Source organism: Haemorhous mexicanus, chromosome 5 (assembly GCF_027477595.1).
Source record: "Haemorhous mexicanus isolate bHaeMex1 chromosome 5, bHaeMex1.pri, whole genome shotgun sequence".
In the NCBI taxonomy this organism is placed as follows: domain Eukaryota; kingdom Metazoa; phylum Chordata; class Aves; order Passeriformes; family Fringillidae; genus Haemorhous; species Haemorhous mexicanus.
In genome coordinates, this window is record NC_082345.1 from 67,843,158 (window position 1) to 67,867,672 (window position 24,515).

The 24,515-nt window shown below is 39.5% G+C and overlaps 1 protein-coding gene across 4 annotated transcripts in view; it reads right to left on the reverse strand.

Annotated features, from left to right (window-relative positions):
• The window catches only part of SEMA3D (semaphorin 3D), a 133,068-nt gene that overhangs the window by 102,496 nt on the left and 6,057 nt on the right, over positions 1 to 24,515 (reverse strand). Inside the window, exon 2 of one of the 4 annotated variants that reach the window (XM_059847455.1) lies at positions 22,432 to 22,563. The exons of 2 other annotated variants lie outside the window; for them this stretch is intronic. The gene's annotated coding sequence lies outside the window, so the exon portion shown is untranslated. Of the gene's footprint in view, positions 1 to 8,518; positions 8,541 to 22,431; positions 22,564 to 24,515 lie in introns of those variants that run through there. One more of the 4 variants, XM_059847457.1, reaches the window with a different exon arrangement.

The following is a 24,515-nucleotide window of genomic DNA, read 5'->3' on the forward strand; positions in this document are numbered from 1 at the left end:
ATTCAGAGACATCTGAAAACAAAGCCAGGCAGAATTTAAAACAAAATCCTTCAATGACAGATTTAGCAAGTGATGGGCACAGCTGGAGCTTACAAATATAACTAAGCAAATGAGCATGCATTATACAACAACCTTACATAGACAGATCCTATGAAGGGCAATTTCTTCACAAGGAATTGCAAAAACCAAACTGCTATGAATAAATCATCAGGAAAAACTAGATATTGGCTTTTCAAAAGGAATCTGAGTCTTTGGGTCCTTTAGCAAACTAAATGGTAACCACCACTAAAATGAGATATATGACGACCAATTAAGCAACTAAAGCCTTGATTTTTAGTTATTTCTATTTAAATCACAATACAAAATCAAAATTACTGTGCCTAGAGAAGAATAAAAAACTACTAAGGTAGTTTTCAAAATTTATACAATATCTTTCATACATTCAACTTAAAATATACAGTAACTAGTACATACATCATTGAGTCATTGCAAAGGAAATGTGCCCCTACTATTTCTACCAGGGAAGCTGATGCTAAATGTACTTACTAGATATTCTGGGAGGAACTGAAGTGAAAAAAGAAGTGGAATTAGATACTAACAGCTAATTATCACTGTCACTATCTTAAACATGACATGCTTCTTTCTACCCAGTCAAATGGGCTACATGACACAGCATACCACTTTTAAGAAGCAAGCACAGTTTGCAGATGAACTTTATAAAATGCAACAAATATCTTGAAGATAATCAAGCATGAGGAATTGACCACCACCACACAGTACTGCAAAGCAAAACAACAATGACTACTGAAAATTCTATTTCCCTTGTCTGCCTAGCTGGGGTATGTGACTTGCATTAATGGCACGGGGAATAATGTACTTGCACTCAGACCCTGGACTGACTGATGTCAAATGAAGTTCAACCATTCATATTAATGGGGATCAGCATTTGTCTGAGGGAATGGAAGCCTCTCAGACCTCAGGGTCATGAATTGACAAGCTATCGAACATTTTCTCTGTAGCGCTGACCATCCTCCATCCCCACTGAGCTCAGCTGTCTGGACCCTTAGTCCCACTCCAGCTGCTTTGTGCTCCTCCTGAGGCACAGAAAGAGCTCATTACAGATTCTTTATGTGTGATGTGCAAGGCAGGCTGAGGGCTCACAACTCCCTTTCTAGGTAATGCAGAATAGTCACATTTCTCTGGACCCTAAGAAAACCACAGACACATGCATGCAAACTACGAGTTGTGTTATTCTGGAGATCTGTAATTGACTAAGCCAGATGGTGACAGAAGTGCCATTAATGCCAAAAAAAAAAAAAAAAAAACCCAAAAAAAACCCACAAAAAACCACACACTGAAAATATCTCCTCAAAAGAACAAAGATGACTTAGAACTTATACCAAGAAAATTATTGTTAAATTGCTATTGTCTCATGCCACTAATATCTGGGAGGATGCAAAAAAGCATTTTTTCTTACTAATAGACTTTCTGGAAAAATGCCTTCTCACAGAACTTATTTTTGAATGGTTTTAGAGTATCTATAAGCTCATGGGTTGTAGTCATGCTAATGATAAGCAAGCAGTAGCTTCAGACAGCTGATAAAAGTGTGTAGCTGATATTATCTATCAAAACATTAAAATATGCAAAAGAAACCACTGCAGCAGAGTTTTGGTCTTCTTAATATCAAGTAGAGCAATGCTGAGAGTAAGGACAATTATAATTTTCGCCCTCATCATTAATCCTAATAATATTAAGAACAATACTAACAATGATAGCTGTAACTTTTTTCCTAACCTTTTTTGGCAACAAAAAGTCTGCCAGACGCAAATTTAAATTTTTCTGGATGATAAGAAAGTCAGGTGTTTCTAGTGACTTTTACAAATTATAACTCAGCTCTGGTAGTCTGGACATGTAGAGTGAGTGAATTCAAAAAATCCACTCAAGCCCTAGCATCTCTGTTACTTTAGAGGCACCTCAGCCACGCTCTTTTTTTTCAGAAGTGCTTGTGCAGACATTAAAAACAACAAAGCAATAAAAAGATAAGAATTCAGCATGCAAGGCCAACCCCAACGAAGGATGAGACAAATGAAAAAACAAGATTAAAATAAATGCCTTACATGCATAATAAATTTCAATATCATGAGTCACTAAACTGACCCATGAACTGTAACTTGACCATGCCTCTTTTAATTGTTCCACATGAGGATCCACTTTCTGAAAAAGAATATCTTCAGCAGACACAGTGCTACAGCCATTTTTCCTTTATTAATACTATACGTGTACTGTAGTGCAAGTTATGGAACTTAAGTTCTGCTGCAGAAAGAAGCATGTAAGATGTAGGAGATATGCAGCTAGACCAGAAAATGCCTTCTGTGTGTACCTGGAAAAATACCAATAGAAATCACTACAAAACAATGAAGATCTATTCCTCACGGTCATGTCAGGTGAAATATAAAAGCTAAAAAGGCAAGACTGCAAACCTGTGAAGTCAGAAACAGAGAAAGCAATCACATTTGATCTTCTTTCAGTATTAAAGCTGTCTCTCAATTTTCTTTGCCTGGCAATATGGATCATGAAACATATTACTGATTTTTTACATTTAAGCAGTTCTGGGTTTTTTCCACTTTCAACATTCATTTCCTGTTCCAGAAAAATCCTCTCACACAACAACTTGTTACTTAAATAAGAATATAAAAATGTTTGTAATGGCAAGACTGAAGGCTCATCCAGTCTAGTAGTCTCTTTTCAATGGCAAGAAGAATAATTATAGAATATTTATACATGATATTTCCCCACCCTTAGTGCTCCCCTCCTCGCCATCTATTTTCAGCTCAGGAGATTTCCTGAGCCTATTGTGGCCTGTCTATTTTGCAGCCCCCAAGTAGATATCACTTTCAAGTACATGTCCAGTATCCTTCTGAGCCCTTGTAAAATTCTTACATCTGCAACACCATCTGGCACACAAGTTTATATGTCTGCTATCCAATGTGTGAAGAACCCTTCCAATACCAAAAGTGCAATGTGATAATGTATTAATTTCCCCTCATACAGCACCACCTTCATATTAGCAAGAAAGTAGATCCCACTGGGCAATAAAAAAAAAATAAAATTCTGATTTAGTTGTGATGATCATCCAACAGTTTCAACATTAGCTGCATTACACATGCTACCTCTTTATTTTATTTTGTATAATTGTCTCACAAATTGAGTGGGAAATTAAGTGAAAATCGGTCAAGAGAAAATTAAGAAGGTGATAGCAGTCATCAGCTCTAACAAGCGTTCGCTGCCGAAGAAAAATATCTTGCTATGGTCACTGCACAGGATGAGATATAATATTTCACAACTAAATCTTTGGTGAGAATCCAGGATCAGCTTTGAACAAAGTTCAATTCAACAGAGCAGGTATTTGCCAAGGCTGGCAAATACGGGGTGGGGCAAAACCAGAGGTGAGATCAGTGAAAGACAAACCCTTCAGTTTCACAGCCACCCATGGCTCAACACTGGCAGCAGAAGGGTTCCCACACATGAACTGGTGAATATCTGCAGGCAGGTAGGATGGAAGAGGCATCCCAGCACCCAGCAGCTGGGGAGATCTGTCATGTCTCTCCTTGACAAAGCCCTTTGCTTCTCTCACACTGCAGTAAAATTCACTTTTAGTTGACTGAAACAGCCAAGTTTTCTCATATTCACAACTTTTACTCTAATAAAGATGGCATGGGGGTGAAGGGTTTTACTTCTGCACCAGTTGATAATGTATCTTTAAAATCTTCTGCTTTCAAAATTACTGAATAATTTAAGAAATGTGCTTTAAGATTTATGCTGTAAACTGACTATGAGGAAATAAAGTTATAAGCTCTATTAATCTTCATGTTTTAAAGCGTGAGTGATGTAAGAAACACCATCTTGCACTACAGAACAGTAAAATTGTGAAGATTTATGCCTTCCGCTGACACATCTGGTCTTACCCACCCTTGGTGCCAGAATGGCAGACTGGATGAGCTGCTTGTTTATTCCAGCCAGGCATTTCCCTGACTCCTGGACTTTATGTTAAGACATGATGAACATCTTACTCCCACTGGAGAATTTTTACTCTCATGAAGTCAATAGGTCAGAACTTTTGAAATCTACAGCTCATGAAAGGGATTCTTCCTATGAGTTTGTTAGATTCTAGTGCATCATTAGACAAATCTAAATACTTGAAACAATTGTACTTTATGTACTCCATACTTGTGCTTCATACAGGCGTAGGCATTAATTTAAAGGCCTGTCAGAACATAATTCATTAGCAACAGAGTGAATCATGAGGGGTAGGAAATATCCAAAAGGGTTACATCTCACAGAACTACAACAGTAAGCCCTATCAAAAAAGTTCCTTTCATTTTACAACTACAACAAACTTTTCAATTCAGTATTATAAACTGTAATTATTCTGGAGGATCAAATTAGTTAGATTTACTTACTTAAAATTCAGAATAATTTCATTCTTTTTATTAAATCTATCAAAAGTCAAATTTTGAGTTAAGTTAGTGTCTGCAGTGGATCACAATAATGTAAAGGCATTTCTGTTACTGCCTAGTGAGTTTCAGAATTGTTTCTAAAAATACACACATTCAAAAATTTCATGACTTTATCAAAAACTAGAATTGAAGCAATGATGAAAAGCATTATACTTTCTGAAAAAAGTCTTCACTAGGTTTTAAAACAGAAAATTTATGCTGCCTTTTTCAATTACAGCTACTTTTAAGATTTTCCAGAGGCAGCTACAGTTTGGCTTTGACCCTACCATTGCAAAGTGCCAGAAATACCAAATTATAGCAGGGAAAATGTTGTGTGTACACACATGTATGTGTTTGTCTACAGTCTGCATGAGCAATTGAAAAACATCCAACATACACACACGGCAAATCACATAATTAAGACTTTTATGCAGAAGAAATTTGTCATTTAAGTAGAAAATAATGGAAGGACTGCAGAGATTTCTCAGTACTAAACCATAATGCTTCATTTAATGAGTAATCCCTGGAGCAAATGGATGTTTACCTCACTCTGGGCAAGCTCAAGTGCACAGACAGACCATTACAACGCTTCAGCTGATGTAGGATAACTGTTAGGCTGCTGTAATGCAGTCACATTGTTTCATGGCCTTATAAAGTGCATTTCTGTATTTTCTTCCATGCCAATACAACCTTTGTCTTTGCAAGATTAAATGGCTGTAGATATCCGCATATTCAAATTGGAATACCTGAATCTGAATACACACAGCCCTGGAAACTTAAAAACTGGAACCTCTGTCTGCAGCCTCTCTGACTTTGGCAGGTACATTGTCTGCATCCACTCTGCCTTCAGAAAAACAAAATATTAGTAAATTAAAAATAAAAAAAAAAAAAAGGAAGAGATTTTGCAATAGGAAAACCACAATGCAATTTGGTTGCATTGCGTCTTACATGAATAATGGCTGGACAGCAAACTTATTTACATGAACCACTGAATACAATTCAAAAAGAATTTTAATATGTATATATAGGCTGGAGATTAATAGTAAATGCTGGCAAATGGCTTCAGAGACACTCCAAGTTTTGCCTTGAGAGAACAGCAAAAGGAGAAAATATATTGCTAAAGCCTCTCTTCCCACCACTTTTATACTGCTGCGTCTTGTCAGAGTGTAGGGTGCAAAGTTCTGAGACTGGTATTTGGCAAAAGCACAGCTTAAATTATTAAAAAAAAAAAAAAGAGGAAGAAGAAAATCTAATGGAACTGCTTTGGTCAATCACACACAGCTATTGAACACCTCCTTTAATGTCCTTAGTCTTCACTTCTCCATGAAATTTGTGAAAGCTGAAGGCAGTACTTCAAACTACACTTGTAGACACTATATAAAAATCTTATTTTTGTAGTCCATATTACTGGACAAAGAAAGTTAAACTACAGAGATTATAAACTCTACTGCTTGGTAATATGCAGAACTCCAGAATCTCAGAAGTGCCCACACTTCTATATTTCTTTCTATATATTTGATCCTCTAGCTGTCAATGTAAAGGAATTTTAAAGTGATTTTAATGTTCTTCTATTCATAAGAATCTAAAGATATAAAAGATGCATGATTCATAGAAAAGTAACCCATGCACACTCAGATACATACACAGTATACATAGTTGTACTTTGTTCCACAAGAAACTGTTGTGATTCACAGCACCTGAATATGAGTTTCCAGGTTACTATGAACTTATTTCCTAAATATTAAAAACATAATGCATTTAAGAAGTTTTTTTCCTTTTCTTTTCTTTTTTTTTTTTTTTAATGAAGCCAAAAGTAGCAATCAATGGTCATCTGTGTTCTGGTTGCCATATTTCACACAAGAGACCCTTGATAATTAACGATGGCTGAAATATAAAAATTCCTTCAAATACTAACCTCTGTTAATGATAACTACAGCTGCACTCAAAATCTGCTGCCCTTGATATCACTTACATTCCCACAGGAATATAAGTCTCCAGGTTTCAAAAAAGGTATTCCTCTCAGGGCTATGGAGAAACACACAGCTTTTTTGTTTGGTGCTGCCTGATAGTATTATTGGGTTAACATGATGAAATAAACTTTCTTTTTTTTTTTTTTTTTTTTTTCCATGAAGCTTATCTAGTCTCACATTATTAATCTGAAAACAGGCCAAAAGAAAAAACAGGAAGAGAGATACAACAAATTCAGAGCTCAAATATGGTCCTTTGGGCCATTGCAGATCTTCAATAGAAGCAATTTAGTCCAAGACACGGGAATATTGAAAAAGAAACATTATGAAGAGAGACTACTGAAGGCTGTTTCCTATCTGTTAGACATCAAAGAGGATCAGAGCAAATATGAAATTGTCTTGGAGCTGAGGCAATAATGTACCTAATGATCTTGAAATGAAATGTTTCAAAAGCTGTATTTCTACCTTTCATTTTAAAAGGTATGCATTTTAATCCCATGATTAATCCAACAATGACAATCACAAAACTGTTAACATATAATTATATTTTAAAACAAGATCTATTTCATCTTTGAATCAAAATTATTCCTTTCATCACAGTAAACCCCTGTTGTTTTTAAAACCTAGTGTCTATAATAATTTAATTTAATTCCTAAGCCCCTGGTTATCACTGTAATTTTACTCATACATAGGTTATCTAGTGTGCACTGCTATAGCTGTTTGAAGTGTATTTCCAAAACCAGAACAGAACTAAGACCCAGAGACACATCACCACCTCTTGCAGAAATGTCACTCATGCTATGAATAAAGCATAAGCTTAGAAAAACATCATCACCCAGCAAACAAATAGCATTTGCTGAACCCAGCACATGTCTGGAGCTGTGCTCCCGAGCTAATTGGAGGCAGATTCTTGTGCCGTGCCACGGGACGCCGCAGCTGAGAAACCCTCGAGCTGGTCATGGAGAGTTCAGCACGCTGTGCAAGGGCAACTGCCAAACTCTGGGGCAGGAGGCAGAGCCAGAAATCCCAGAAAGCAGGCTAGGAAACAATGCTGTCATCTGTCACGAGCACCCCCGACAGCGAGAGGCAGGCAGCAAGGACAGGGGCTGCTCTGCAAGCTGCAGTGAGCCACTGCAAGGCTGAGCCCTGGTCTGCGGGATGGCTGGGGACATGAAGGGTAGGTGACACCAAGGAAGGATGATGGCTCCTGAGCAAATGAGGCCAGCACCTGTTGCTGCAAGAGTTACCCCAAACCACCACTGTGTCTGTGTCCAGCTGTGTCCAGCTGGGCTGGTGCAAGACTAAGATGGGGATACCACGGAGATTGGGATGGGTCTCTCTCGAAACTGGTGGAACACTTAGATTACACTGAAATTATTAATTACCTGAACTGCCAAAGTTGAATGGGAATAGGCATACCTGCAGCTGGCAGACTGCCTTATCCAAGGACACTATCAAACTCAGTCACAGGAGAGCCAAAACCTCTGTGCTCATGTTAAGCACCTAATTCTAAAGTGATGTTGAATTTAGAAAGTGAGGCAGCTAGTTATGACTCCCTGGTGTACCCAAAGACAGAGGGAAAAAAAAAAACCCAAAAAGCAAAAGAACAACCAGAAAAGTCAACTGAACTCTGGAAGAGCCTATTCCAGGAGCAATAATGAACTGACGGGTACATTCACTGGGAGCTGGCCCAGCCTCATTTCCAAGCTGGAGGACAGAAAATTTCAAAACTCTGCAACAACCCTTCTCTTCTTTCCTGTGTGTCAGACTAACCCCGACCCACAGTGTATCCTCCAGCTCAGCCTCGTCCAACATGTGGTTCCAGGCAGGATGTTGCCTATAAAATGCTTTTGCACTAATTCCACAAATTACTGCATTCAAAATAAAAGCAGAGCTTTCTGAGGGGGACCAAAAGGCAGTGCTGCCTTTCTCACAGACGTTCCATCAGCCACAGCCAAGGCTGGGAGCTCAGGCATGACTGAGGTACTGAGCTAACATATCTCCAAATACAAGAAGTGACCCCATCAGCCAAGCTGAGGATCTTGATTTACCCACCTGACAGCCCTGTTCTGCCCTGCTGGGCTGGACTTTGCAGAGCATCCCTGGAAGAAGCACCTGCAAAAGGAGGGGAAGGGAGGAACACTTTGGGCTTGGTGAAGTAGGTTATTAGAGTTGGAAATAGCTGAGGTGATTACCCTGTGTGAACTGACTAAGGAACAATACCCAAACAAAAGACAGTCTGACACAACTGTCAAAACAAAGTCAGTTCTGAAAGACATCTGACAAGGCAACATCTATTTTAAAAATCCTCAGGATATTAACTGCGTATTTATGTTTTGTATTAAGAAGACTAAACATCATGAAAACAGCTGAATTTAGCACAAACAATAGGCCAGTAAATACAACACTAGTGCTTTAAAATAATTAAAGAACCATTTGTTCTTGCATTTATGTTGCTTTCAAATACTGGCAGAATTCCTTCAAATAAACAAGCTGCCAGGTTTTTTGAGTTTTTTTAATTTTTAAGGACTACATGTGGGCAGTAATTCAGGCAAATCTGGACATTCATTTGTTCCATTCATCTGAAGTGAAAAAAAGTGACACATCTATCACATTGCATTTTCACTCTTCAGAAGCCAAAACTAGGGCCCTCTAGGGAACGAGAAGTTTAATTATAAACTATCACTGTACAACAACATAGATTCTTGGACATATCTCTGGGAACACATTCAATACAATAAGCCAATATAATCTGCTATGTGTTTTTTTTTCTTTTTTTTTTTTTTTAAATGCAAGACCATGGCTCTTTTTTTTTGGTGTAAAAGGAAGAAGACAGAAAAAAAGTGATCAATTAGAGACCTGCAAAGTTTGTTGCAAAATAATGTCCATAAAAGTTAGGGATTCTTCAGAATTACAAGAATAAAAAAAGCAGTGTCACTAACTAGCAATCTATTTTTTGTTTAAAGGATGCCTAAATTTGTGCTGTGTAATACTGAGAAAATATAAAGAGTCACAATGCAAAACCACATTGTAATTTCCAGTTTCTGAAGAGCTTTTTATAATTTTTGTATCAATTGTGAAAGCAGAAGTGTCTGAATGAAAAACAGAATTTCCCCCACATTACTTTTTCCCTTTTCACACTCCTCATCAAGCAAAAGTAGGAAATTTATTCCATAATCTCCTGTTAGAAATATTTCTTAATTACACATGATGGTAGTTGTTTAATTTCTTTGCAGAGAAAATTACCATAATAGGAATTTTGTTAATAAATCGCATTTAAATATTAAAAAAATTTGAAAGTAGTAGTAACAGTTGTACAACTCAACAATGACTATTTAGCCTCATTAAAGACTATTAAGTAAGGCTGCATTTTATATTTCCATTGTGCAACAGAGAAGAAAATGAGTTATGTCAATAACACTGCCACCAAGGTCAAGCCCCACAGGAATCCCTATGAATTCCTTCTAAAATCCTGTGTAGATCTGGAAACTATGATCTTACCCACCACAGTGGTGAAGTGTGGAGTTTATTTTAAACAACTGCACACTGACAGCCTCACTCTGTTTTCACAAAGATGAACTGGATCTCTACAAAGGCACAGAGCTGTGGCATCACACCAGAGGTGTCCATCAGGTAAACTGATTCTCATGAGCAAATGAGCTGCAGAAGTAAACATGAAAGCTTTGTACTGAATCTAATTTAGATAAATAAATTCTGAAGACCCACACATGACATTAAAAATGAAGACTAATTTATCTTCTCCAAGAGAGATATCTACTTAGATCATATATATAAACTGGTATGAATACCACTACCAATGGTAATAATATTGCCCATGTTCAGTATCTTTGAAGGTTTTCAAGCCTCTTAAGATCAAGCAATTTTCTAAACATGATAAAATGAAAATGCAATTATTTTGCCTCAGTAACAATGTTCAATATTTTAGAAAACCTTACAGTTAGGAACTGCAATTATCTAATTAATCATTCTCATTTTCCTTCTTCTTTTCCCAGGAATTAACTTTGTGAATATCATCACATTTTTAATGAAAGCAGAAGCATATTGTATTTATTTACAATAAATATTCATAATGAAGTCTCCACTATGGAGCTGTATCAGAGTAATGCAGAGAGGAATCAATAATGTGCATGTTGGTGTGTGTCCACTGATTTCACTGAAGTTGCACTAAATTAGGTAGAAAAGGATCATGACCATCATGACCCTTTAATACTGGTGACATTTGTGGTCACTAGTACACAAATACTCCATTTCTTGTCTTAGTTCCAGTTGTAAATTCTTTAGACAGAACAATTAGAGAGCACATTCATTCAGAAAATTTGAATCAAAGAAGAGCTTGTCTTTAGTTACTTTAGTGTAAAAATATTTGATAATATCACAAAGGCTCAGACTCACCTCGATTCAATTCAGGTACCTGAAAAATAGAAGGTGGCAGCCTGGTAACTTGAAATTGCACACATAACCAACAGAGAGGAACAGTAACCACTGGAAAGTGAAACTATCAGCCTGAGCTGCACAGTGCCTACCCATTAATCTATTTAAGGTTCAGATTCCATACTGCAGGGAAAATGTAGGTCCATGCTGACCTACATTTATATAGGTTGTTAATATATTTTACCAGCCAGACCAAATAAATGCTTCCAAAGTCAACAAAAACATTACTAGAACAATTTATTTTGTTTCTCCAGTTCCAAATCTACATGTAGTTACTTCATTACTACAAAATGCCCTTTGCTGAACAATCACAAACAGCCCTGACATACCTGAGCATGGTTCTCTGCTGTAGGAGGTAAAGAATCCCTCCAATAATTGTGTAACAGGTTCTTATCCTCCTGCTACTATGTCAGAAAAGGATGTTAGGTGTTCATGTCCTTCCTGTAGTGGTATCCTCACTTGAGAGGAAATGAACAAAAATGTCAGTTTTCTCAACAGGGATTTCATCAAAAATGAATTGAGAAGATTACACGGCCAAGAACTGAAAAGCTGCAAAAATTACAGCTGGAATGAATGTGACGGAAAACAAAGTGATCCTGCCTCTTACAGTAAAACTGTGAAGCAGAGAAAAAATAAAGGCAATGTTTAGCTCAGCTCATCTAAAAATAACAAGAAAATATTTCTTCTTCCTTAGTGTCTTTCTCCAGCAGTGTCCACCCTCTGCAGGAATAACTCAGGAGTCCTGAGAAACACAAGCTCCCTGATTTGCATGACTGCATGATCCAAAAGTGCAGCCTAGTGCATGCACATTAGAGAGTGTGAAGGGATGGAAGTGCAGACAGTGATCTTCTGGGATACTGATAATAAGAGCACTTGTAAATTATATCTCATTGCTTCCAGTGAAGGGGAGAATGGCTGCAAATCACTGAAACATGATAGATCTACATGTCTTAGTGATTTATAATTATTACTGTTGAAAATATTAACAGATTTATTCCATTATCTATATAGCTATACCCTCTGTGCTAAAGTAGCTAAAAGAGGCTTGATTAGTCCTGTATACTATTGAGGGTTCCACTCCTGCCTGCTCTTGTCTTCCAAAGCATCCAAGTGTTCTAAGTGGTTGTCAAAGAATCAGACTAGACAACAGAGCTGCCATGTTAGGTACCAAAAGTCTTCTGAAAAAGTGGCAGAAAATTGCTGTCCTGGATATACAGGAAATGGGATGGGGAACATGCCCCACTCCTAGATTAAAAACTGAAGGTAAAAAAAAGAAAAATCTCACTTTTTCTTTCTCTCAACCTTTTTCATTTACAAAATTGGTAATTCTGTTCTTTTTATATACATACATTTGCAAATGTAACTGAAATAAACTGATTCAAGGAACTGAAAACATATCACTACTGGTTTTTTTTTTAAAGCTCATATTAGTCAAACCATCTGACTAGCTTGTGATACTACTTCTGTCACTGAGGTTTAGGTAAAGAGCAGAGCAGCTTTCTCCTGGAAGGTCCCAGGACATTTCACTTAATCTTCTGCCTCCCACCCTGGGTCTCACTCACATATTTCAGTTTGTCTCCCTGTGTGGCCATACTGGGAGCATTCTCAAGGTAAACCCACAGGAAAGGAACAGAGAAGAACAGGAACCATGCAAGAGCCTGCCTGGACAGATTGAATAATGCTCCCAATTTGTTAAGATGACTGAATTTCCCCAGTGTTATTGTTTTATCATTCCTTTGAAATCATAACTTAATACTTTTATTCTCTGTGAACTAGTACACTAAACACAGTTACTTAATGGTGAAGTATTAGAAAAACATTATTGTAAACATATAATAATAATGTAAATGCACTGACATATGCTTATGATTATTGTTATAAATACCTTTTGGGAAAGCCATATCAAATTTATAAAACTAGGCTTTAACCATGGCCCAAAATTCAGGGTTCTGTTAAACACATTCAGCCTGACTCTTTCTGAGTCTCCATGTGAAGAAAGGATAGGCTTTCAAAACAGACTGAGCCTGGCCATAACACAACAGGATCAGAGACATACTTCTCCTGCAAGGAAAAGCACTTCAAACACCAGGGTGCCAGTCTGTCAGCACTTATCACTCAGTGGGTTATTCTATCTTTCCAGCGAGATTCCCCTTCCAAACTTATACTTCATCACACTCCTGACCTTGCTGCATGTGGCCCCTTCAGCAGAGTTCAAGTCTGCCCCGTGTAAGACAAGGAAAGTTTATTCACCACTTCTCATTATCATCTCAGAGACTTGTTCATTGTAAGCCAAAATTATTTACTCTTCTGCTTTGGGGGCATTCATGGAGAAGGAAGAGAAGAACAGTCCAACCAAGAAAATGTTATGCTGCAAAGAAAATGAGCAAAAACCTTCCCTTTCAGAAGTAAATGATTGCTTCTGCTCTTGTTTGGTTAACAACTTTCCATCCAAAAATGGGATGGAAACTGAGGTAGCCAGACCATTTTGTGCTCCAGCTAATACAGTGTTTCAGATCAAGAAAAACAGGCAAGGCTGCATCACTCTGGCCAGCCTCGTATGGACTCTTTTTTTTTTTTTTTCTTTGAAACATTCCATTTGCTGTTCAAGCCAAGACAAGAAAAGAAACATTTTTAACCTTAAGGGTCTGACATAAGCCTACAAAATTAAATAGCCAGGACTAAAGTGAGGCAGGTTTTACAGTTCTTAAGAGGCTATCCTTTGTTCCCTCCTTAGCAGTACATTATAGCCAGGGAAAACTTTCCAAGCTGAAAGCAAACAGGCAAGAGCAGATTCAACTGCCTTTATTTAAACTGAAATCTGCAGGCCAGGACCACATGGTACAATATAATCTACAAATAAAGAGCAAGTACCAATACCTTCCCTGACGAGCTTACATCTAGGAAGATAAACAGAAGATGGGTGGAGGAAAAGTCTGTCTAATTACAGGAATATGGTACAGTCACCCCTAGAGCTGCTCAGACTTGAGCTTCCAGACCCCAAGTCTAAGTTTGGAGCAATAAATAAAATGGGCCAGACACTATTTGCAGACTCTGAGACAAAGCAGCCTAGCACAGCTTCTGTCTATACAGCTAAGGACTCATCCCTTCAAAACCAAGTGGTCTCATCCATACTGTCTCCTGGGAGCCCTGCATCCCCCCCAGCTTACAGTCAGGCAGCTTGGAAATGTGCTAGCTGACAAGAGCAAAAACCAGTCCAGTGAACACACTAACAAACACCACAGGCCAGCACAGTCTCCTGACCTTGTTTAACTTCAAATACAGATGTAACTCATCTGTCTCCCCTGTGATTGCCTTCAGAGTCCCTACACCCACAAGGGAAATGTGCCACTAAAGCCATCAGCCAGTGACACAGCCAGCAAAACATCCCATCAAGTTTTGGCACCTAAAAAATACTGCCTTTCATTGTGTAATTCCTGTGGAAAATACAAGACATGGCAAAACCTTGCAAAATACTCCAACAGTCTGAATACACATCAGAATGAGGCTAACACAGCCATCAGGTAGAAATAAAAAAAGGAAGAGAGTTCTAGGTTTTCTTAGCGTGTGGACAGATAAATTACAGGTAAACTCTTTGGAAATTTAACTGGTTTTTTTGTTTGGTTTTTTTTTTAAAGGCAGTGCTAGGCTAAAATATCAGCTGTTTTTTAATGATCACTGAAGCCATTTTCAGAAAAGCTCTGACAAAACTGGAAAGAACCAGCAGAGAGCAGATATCCACTACAGTGCACACAAGTGTTGTCCTACAAGGTGCTGCTGGTTTTAGAGCAGAAGCTGACTTCCCCACAGCTGTGCTTCGTTCACCTCCCATGAGATACCAACCTCAAAAGAGAGGGGATAAAAGCCATGCAGACAGGACTGTGATGGGGGGACAGTACTGATCTCCAGGGCTTGTCACAGCCCTCATGCCACATGTCACCACCTCTTCCCTTTGCCAGAGGACCCATTCATGGACACTGTCTCAGCTGCAGTCAGCGCTGGCTTATTTATTATAAACACTCAGTGCTGCTGTGCCTGCTGGACTGAGGACAGAAGGCTTATGATGAAATGAGAGTGGAAATGGAAAATAAACTCTTAAGATGGCGGGGTTACAGACAAAGAAAGGTGTTTCATGAGTCTGTTGTTCTCTTCCACCACATGCTCAGAAGAAGGGATTAATAACTGATCAGTTGAGAAACTAGCAAAATTATTGCCAGAATCTCTTGTCATATTCAGATGAGATGCCTAATTTTTTTTAATTAATTTGTGTGAAAGAAAAACTAAAACAAAAAAAGAATCAGTATGGACCTTGGAAGAAAGAATTTCAGGAAGTATTTTATGTCAAAGAACAGCCTTTCTGCCAACCAGCTGTTGGGGTCTTTATAGCAATTTCTTAGAGGGGAGCTTCTGCAGCTTTTTTCTTTTTCCTACTCCAGAAACCTTGGGGATGTTTCTCTTCTAATTTTGAGCCCACTCATGAGCTGGGAATTCTTTTCCCAATGGGTAAGTGTGAATGATATGAATGGAAACTACACAATTTCTCACCTCTCCTCTTGCTGCTTGCTGTTTGCCTAACTCTTCCTAAAAGCAATGGCAGAAACTTTTTCATGGGTTTATTTGGATCTGTGGAAACCAAAGACTCCCTACATGTATTTATAAAGATTTCTGTAGAACAGAAGGACTTTATTTAGTATGCAGAAACTGAAATCAGGAGCCACCAGTTTGTCTGATACAGAAAGAATCAGGAGTCTCACTTGCACAGTTCTTGGCACTTGCACCTCCAGGGATGCTTTAAATAGAAAAGGACTTAAACAAAATGATCTTTCAAATTTAAGCGGATCAACGGTTTGAAAATGCTTTCAATTTCTCATGAAAAGCATCTGAGAATTGGTGCTACAGTTCCAGTGCTCTGCTCTCACAAGAAACATATCCTCAATGGCCATGGACTTGTCCATTTCCTCCTCCCAAAATCCCTCTGCAATCCCATCAAACTGACTGCAAGGAACTGTGAATTACCTCTAAGTGCGCAAGAGCAAATCACTGCACCTTCATGACTCCAAGCTGAATAAAAACAGTCCTCCCTCATTTCTGAGGTATACCTTTGGTCTCTAAAACAACTGTTAATTTCGTTCATCAGTTTCAACTCATGCTCTTTATACACAGCAAATAGTCTAGCTCTGAGTGCAGATTAACTTTAGCATGTGATAATTCCTATTTTTGTTGTGTACTGCATTTGATCACCTCACAAGCTGCCTGCATCACTTAGTTGTTTTCCTTAATGTAATCTCACCTGGTGCAACATGAGCAGTTGCTGTGTCACAAGAGAAGAAATTTCTACAAAGGCTCGGGCTATTGCAGTTATTGCTGCAGCTGAAATCTGGTCTGATTGCTTCAACCAAACTTTTGGTTGCTCTTTTGCTATTAAATCTTGGAAAGCCTCCAAAATAAAAACGATAAAACCCTGAACATCACAAAAGATATGTTCTTCCACGTACTCGTAGATCATCTTTGGCCCACTTCCTGATTTTAGCAATTACAGATTCCCCCAGCTCCCTGCACACTGCCCATAGATACCAGGCTTTGTATGGGCTGTCATTTAATTCAGAAAACTACAGCAAGTTAGTGCAGGAATATCATGGCAGACAGTAGAGCAATTCAATACTAAATCACTGTTAAGTCTCTGTATGGTTTCCTTGATCGATGTTACACTGCTGATCTATTTTTATGTATTATTTACACTGGGACAGTGCCTGGAGGCCCCAGCCAGGGCAGGACCCCATAATGCTGCACATACTATCAAGTAGGATGCAAGGGCCTCTCCTCCTTGCAGCCTGAAGTCTAAATACATACTGAATGAGACCAGATGGAGAAAACAGTCCGAGGGAGGAAAAAGTGAGACAGTTGTTAGCAAGAGTGGCAGGCAGAGCACAACAGCTACTTGGCAATATACAAGCAACGTACAGCTCCTACCACTGTTTCTTTTCTCTCTGTGCTTGGTATCATGTTTTACAGCCTGCAGAGATCTGTGGACAAACACTCACATACAGACTTGTCCTCTGCATGTCTGAAGCTCTGGGCACTTGAAAACACCTTTCACTGCCTGCTGAATTAGGGCACTAAGTGGGTGGTGTGAAATCACAGGTTTGGAGTGACCCACGGGAGGATTATGGCTTTGGGATGTCAAGGGAGCCCAGAAGGCAGCTGATCTCAGTGCAATTCACATAATCTGTGTCTTTATTCCCTTACACATTGCCTACAGCAGGAACAGCCAACAGTCCTTATGGTGTCCAAGAACACAAATCTTAATTCAAGCCCAGGCTGCCTGGGGAACCAGCAATGGGTGCACCTCCCACCTAACTCACTAAGTCTCACTTGGGCTGAAGATGGGCTTCTAAGCTCACAGTCTCATAACCCAAAAGCATTTCTTAAATTAGGGAGTACTTATTTCACCTCCTGAACAGAGTCACGACTGCTTTACACACAGATAAAATCCCCACTGTGTTCAGGTCCTCTGTGCAAAACCCGCACGTCCCTCTAAGTTCTTAGGACTGTTCAGCTCTGATTTCCAAAGCAATAGTGTTGAGTCTGCAAGGTCAAGCAAAAACAATAAACATAAATTCCTGCAAACACTTCTGAATTGAGCATATTTAGACATTCCCAAATGTAAGTCTAGTCCAGTACCATACTGGAAATCCACAGGCTCTCTGACACCAGGTCCCTGTCCCTGAAGTGACTGATTGCTCACACATCCCTGTCTCTTCATCACTAGATGAGCCAGAGGACAAAGGCAGAAGAGCAAAGGGACTGTCCCGTTGCCGGCAGAGCCAGGCAAGTAGGGAAGTGACCAGCAGTAGTGAGGGAAGTCAGAATCCAGCTCTGTGAAGGTGAGCTCAGGAGAGGCTGGAGGTAGGAGATATAAAACAACAGGGACAAAGCCTGACAGCAGCCCTCTTATTTCAGGAGTGCAAACCAAAAAGAGTAAACTACTCACAAAGTCACTGCAGGGTAATAATGAATGTGATCCTACAAGGGGGAAGGACTCTGACATCGAGTCACACCAACAACATAAATAAGCTGCTCTTTCTTTCAAGTGAGAACTTTTGCCACTGCACAAGCAGGGACCTCAGATAGGTCATCCTGGTCTTCCTCATGAATCTGTACTGCCTAACTTTCCCTCAGATCCCTGGCATCCTACAGCTGCTTTACACATGGACCTCCAGCGGCATCCATAGAGCTCTCAAAATTTTTGTAACTCTTCTCTGAGTAACTTTAATTTTCCCACTTTTTTTTTCTTTAAATTCACAATGTCCATAACTGCATTTCTTCTGAGGATCAGTCCTTTTCAAGGAGACAGCAACCACCTAGAGCTAACAGAGTATCTCCAACCACTCAGGCTGTTGTATGCAAGCAAGAGCCATGAGAAGAAGGTTGCCAAAAGAGCTCAGCTCCCATTTAGTTATTAATGTCTGGATTTCCAAGTGTAGTGTTAGGTAACATGGGACATGTAGGCTGTACATAATACAAAATTTTTAATAATGCATAGCACACTAGCACTTCTTGAGATGTTGCTAGTGTGTGTAAGGACTGCTTCAAGGAAACAGCAGAAATGGGAGCTCTGTTATGTACTTAGTTATTAATAAAAGCATTTCCTGAATGTTTTACAAGAAAGAAAAGGAAGAAAACACAAGTTCTTTGAGGTGGTTTATATAATTGTTTTAAAAGAACATTTCAGCAAACACATTCAGTAAAGACATTTTTTCCCCCTTAAAATCAAGCCGAGTTGATTTTATTTGATCCTTATATTCTTAAGATAACATTCATCTTGCCTAATTCCAGACATCTAAAATTCAGGCACTGTCTTGGCTCCCTCCAGGGAGGGCAGAGACAGGCACTGCCAAGTTAATTCATCCCCTGGCTCAGATACTGCTTTGCCCCTGGGAGCACCTCATCCTGTACAGAAAACAGAAGAAGATTAGGTGACCATCTCACACTTCAGGCAAGTGAAATAAATCCCATCTTAATTAGCTTCTTCACTCACTGTACTTGCATTGTTACAATATCTGAACATCCATCGTTTCCAAACCTGTAATTCTCACTTTTTCTATGATAAATGGTAACTCTGACTCATTTACACATACAGCTGAGGCAGGCAGAGGCCAAGTTCTAGCCCTGTAAAGGTCTTTACCAAGTTAATTGCCTAAATTAGGTGTTTTTCAATCAGCTGACAAATACTCAGTGATGTAGACAAAGCAGAGGCAGTTGGGTGCCCTTAGGAATTTGCTGGGATGTAAGCAGAACTGACTTGCCTTAAGGACATATGTCATGGAATTAACCCCAGGTCTCCTGAGCTGCTGTCCTAACCTTAGGAATGTCCTTAGAATCAAGCAAATCCTCTGCTGTTTTTTGAATAAAACTTCTGAAGTATTTACAGTCATGTCTTCTTCTTTGTCAAACTCTAACAAGCTATGAACACTCAAAGCCTTTCATTCTTCCTCATAAATCAAACCTGACTCCAAGCCTCCCTTCTCACTTTTACTGATCTCCTCTAAGCTATCCTTAGATCTTAACTTAGCAGTAAGAGCACAGTGAGGCCAAAACTCCAGGATTTTTTAGGTGTTACTGTGATACAACTAAACACAGGAAGACCAGCACAGAGTTGGATCTTGCACTAAAATCAGTGATAATACAACATTCACTTCAGGGCTCTGCTCTGCTATGCAGCTTCTGAGCACTCTGCATCACAGCACAGAGCACTGACACCGTGTCTCTTGCACTTAGAGAAGTAATTGACCAAGACCTTAAAATTTAAACACTTGGGACATGTCAACATGAGAGTCCAGACACAGTAAGATGTGAATTAGCAGCACACTGACTGCTCTGCAATCACATCACACAGGAGTGTGTATTAGAAGGAAGCAACTTACTTCATTTGGAAGCAACTTACTTAATTTGAACAACAGCCTTAGGGCAGACAGGCCATGCAGAGTCAGTGTGAGGAAGATACCACTCTGCACACTGTTATTCCAGTTGAACAGAAGCTGACTCCCACATGTAGACAACCTTTATCAGTCCAGAGCAGGCTCCAGCCCTGGCTGATATGTGCTTCTTAGAATAATCCTGGGGAGAATTGCTGGATGCTGAGCATGTCCTCTGACTTGCCTACAACTTGCACCTGGGTTGCAGTATGGGTCACTTTATGAAACAGACTCTGTTCCCTTCATCTGGAAAGATTTTTTTTGCAATTATGTCATTAAAGTGAAACAGAAAAGCAAGTTTCTGAAGAGAAAGAGGTGCCATACTATTCAAGCAAATGACATGACAAAACCACTGTTTCTGGTACTATACAAGTGCAGTGGTCCCCCTTCTAGGATAGCTGCTTTGATCCCTAACTAATCAAAACAATCCTGTATAAACCTGGAATTATCAAAGTCTAACCACATTCTGTTTTCAGACACCATGAGCACAGAGTATGAGCAGCTTGTGGGAAACACACAGATAAAGTACCATACATCTTTCAAGAAAGCTACTGAAATAATTGAAAAAAGGTTTTCAGACTTCTGGTTTTTAGAGGGATATTTGATCTATTAACTAGACCCCTAAAGCCTAACATGTTACCCCTAGATTGAATCAAGTAGCTTGTTTGTGGAGTAGCTCTTATTGTCCAAATAAGATTCAGTTTCTGGAGATATCAAGAAAACAACATTCTGCATTATCCTTTGCATGGGACTGCCTTGTCCATCTTCTGAAACAGAAAAAGTTAAATCTAAATCTTCCACACCAAATGAGAAAGTTCTGCCCAATCAGCCAGCTTTAAAACAAAGCATGTTTGTTCTTTGTCAGGGTTTCCAACCTGTCTTGCAAAGCACCAGAGAAACAAATTACTTCAGAGTTTTACACACACCAGAGAATCCCACATAGCACTGTATCACTGCAGGGGAATGAAGGGTAAGTGCTTAGGCAGCAAACACTGCCAAAAACTCAAATGCCTACTTTGGAACTTTCTCCCAGTCTAACAGAAAAGCAGGAGGTGGAAATGACTGCTACACAAGCAAAGACACCCATGGGACTGAGGTCATATCTTCAACTTGAGATGTCCAAAAAGAGCTCGGAGCAATTGCTGCAGCCCCCACAGCATAGCTGGGTTTTCCTTCTGAGCAGTGGCACACACAGGCTAAGACATAATATAATGTGCCATTTCCATAATAATGCAAGGGCAGCTCAGAGCAGATCCCATCAGTGACATCTAGTAAAATAAGTTGGACAAAAGCTACTGATATTCTAGGAGAGAATACTGGAAACACCAACTGAGGATCCTGAATCCTGAGCACAAGGCCCAGAGAGTCTTGGTGGCTCTTCAGAACAAACTGCCTGCTCACTGTCAATCACTAATTTATCCATCCTCCATCTGCAACTTTTCAACTTTTCTAACTGCTTGTGCTCACACCTCTCCTCCCATGTGGCTCAAACCAGAATAGAGTCAGCACAATTTAAACAGGGTCATGCTTTCCAAGCATCAAACCAGTATTTTGCTGAGAAAAGAATGAAAACAAATTGTACACTGCCTACTGCAAGGCCTTGTGAGATTCCCCCAGGGCCACCACAACAGAGCACTGTAATCTCTGCTGATGCTTGCACTGAAGATAACAATGCTTCTTGTTATCAAAGCCACTGTGTCCCAGTTATTCTGGCCTTACACACTATTTATCTTATAAAGATGAGTGCAGCACTTTACAGACTGTCTAATAGTTTATCTTGGAGATGTCGAACCCCACTTTCCATTGTGTCATGCTGAATTCCTGGATGGAAAATAAACCACAACAAATCCACACACATTCCAAAATGCTTTTCTCACACCACTTCAGTGCCATTTACCTTGTTTGTAGGGAAAGGAAGGAAGGAAAGCACAGAAAGGATGGAAAGTACTTTTTTTTTTTAACACCATTTACTAGAACAGATTTTATTACCCATAAATAATGGTGGTAACCTAGGATAAAAATAGAAGTAAAGCCTGTCTTCACTAAGAAAATGGCTATCTATATTTCATCACTGACCAACTGCAGAACAGCTGTGCCTGTGATATCACTGTTATCACAAAGGAATTTCTACCATTGTCATGAAAACCTGGCACAAGACCCGAAATCTGTCTGAATTCTCTCCCTTTAACAGTTTAACACCCCACATGTCAGACTGCTAAAGCAGAGTACCCCTGGGGAGTGAGAGATTTTCATCATGTCAGGGCCATTTCTGGGAATTGACAGGATACAGGAAAACGATGCCTGAAGCTTTTACAAAAGCACAAGAGAGAGTTTAACTGTAGGAAGGAGATTAAATTTCAGAAGGGAGTTTGGAAGCAGGAGCAGATTGTCCTGTGACTTGAAACCACCTGGAGAACTGCTGCCACTAAAAGGTAAGGATGGACAATTCCTCTCAGGAAAAAACAGCCCCTGTGCCACAGGACATGCTGGCAGTACCACAGATAGAGCACAGTAGAAAAAAAAGGATAAACCACAGCATCTCACCTTGGCTTTTAAATGGAAGACAACAATTGCATTCTGCTTTTTTCTTTTTTCTCTTGCTTTGAAGGCAGATACTTGGATTGAGATGAACTCCCTGCACTGTTTGCTGCACACACCTTCTGCTTTTCTGTCAGGCTGTGAAAAACCAGAGAAATTGGCACTGGAGCTTTCAGTAGTGTATTGTGCCTCAGTACTCATTCTTCATCCTTCCACATCAATGTACAACAGCAACAAATAGAGAAAAAAAACCAATCTTTCCATCATTGCATCACTTAAGGAGCCAAAGCACAGTAACTCATCTTTCACCAAGTAGGAAGGATTTGATTTTAAGTACCATTGAGGAGATAACTGTCTGTGTTACGAGTTCCATAATGGTGCTGGTGTTGCCATTTAGGAAAGTAATGAGCTGTAGCAAAGTCACAGGAAGCAAAGAAGCAAAGGACACAGGAGCTTCAGTCTCCTGAGGACAGCACAGCAATTTATCTGTACTTAGACGTGTAAAACTCTTTAGGGAAATAATAAAATAAAAAATAAAAAAACCTCACCAACCTAAAAACCAAATCACAGACATGTGAATTTGTAGACAGATACCTTAAGAAAATCAGCCCATTTCCCCCTTCACAGAAATTTTATTATGTAAGTTTAATCAATCTTCAGCCTAGGCAGCTTATAATTATTTTATCTAAGGATGGAAAATCTTTCCATGTGAAAACTCCCTTAACTTCACTGGAAGTTGCACAGGTAGTTGGGATGTTATACTGGGGAAGGTATTTCTTTGCCATAAATCCAATTTTTATTTTTTTTCAAGCTGAGGCAGCTTTATGAGATGAAATAAATCTGCTTTTTGTAGATGTCACTAGAGGACTCTAAACACCGAATTGTAACTCCAAAACAAACCTGCACACTGCAAACTGTATTACCCAGGACATTCATCTTAAAAAGACAGACAGCACAGAGGAGCACAGCTAAATGCATTTTTTTTTTTTTCAAGAAAGAGCACCTAAAACACCTTTGGGTATGAACATTGTTAGTAACTTCTTTAGATGCACCAATTCTTTTCTTTCCTCAGTGAGGTGGGGGTGATATTCCAAAAACTATGTCAAGTCAGCTTTTCCATAAAGCCTTCAAAGCTTTGAGTTCAATTTGCAAAATAATAAATTGAGTCTTAAAATAAACACCTCGGATTTCATGAGGTCTGAGAAAACCTCACTTCTGACAAGATTAGAGATTGTACAAAACATCAGATCAACTGACCACAATGATTCAGACTGTAGTTATGTAAAGCATCCTTGCCTATTAAAATAGTTTTAGGAAAAAATCAGATTAATAACAGAGATTTATTATATTAACTGACTCTTCAGTCAGCCAAGTTCAGCCTTAAAGATCAGGATAAAACTGTCTTTTGCTGTTTTCAGCTTTTACATGTAGCCACCCCTGCCCACAGCACCTGCACCACAGGGTGCACACACAACAGAGCTGCTCAGTGCCTGTGGTGCTCAGAAACAGGCAGAGGAGCTCAGAAACTGGCTCAGAAACACCTGCAGAGCTGGGGTGGGCTCCAAGTGTGCCCAGCTCTCCCCACAGACTGAAAGGAGAATATCTACTTCTCCCAACACCTTCCATCCAGCAGCTCCAGGGCTGCCATGCTCCTCTGGGAACAGGCAGATTTGGTCTCCTTATGATTCATTCCATGCTCTAGCTCACTACCAGGTAGGAAATACCAACACTGATAGCAAAACCTTAATTGGGGCAGATCCAGAAAAAGAACTCTCATCCCTGAAGATGGTGCAGCAGCTGTGCAAAGCCAGACTCCTTCTGCTGGATCTGACAAGGGAGCACTCACAAAAATGTGGAACTGAGATGCTGAGAAAGCCAAGCTCCAGAACACCAGCAACACCACTGCTCTGACCCACACCTGGGAAACTCCCCTTCCAGGCCACCTCAGCACCTGAGCCACTGAAATATCCTTTTACAATTTAGGTTTTATTTTAAGTATTGGTAGAAGTAAAAGACTGCCCCTACTCATACCAGTCTGCTGTGAGAGCTCATTGCTGTGGATCCCAAAGGAGTCCCATGGCAGGGGGCTT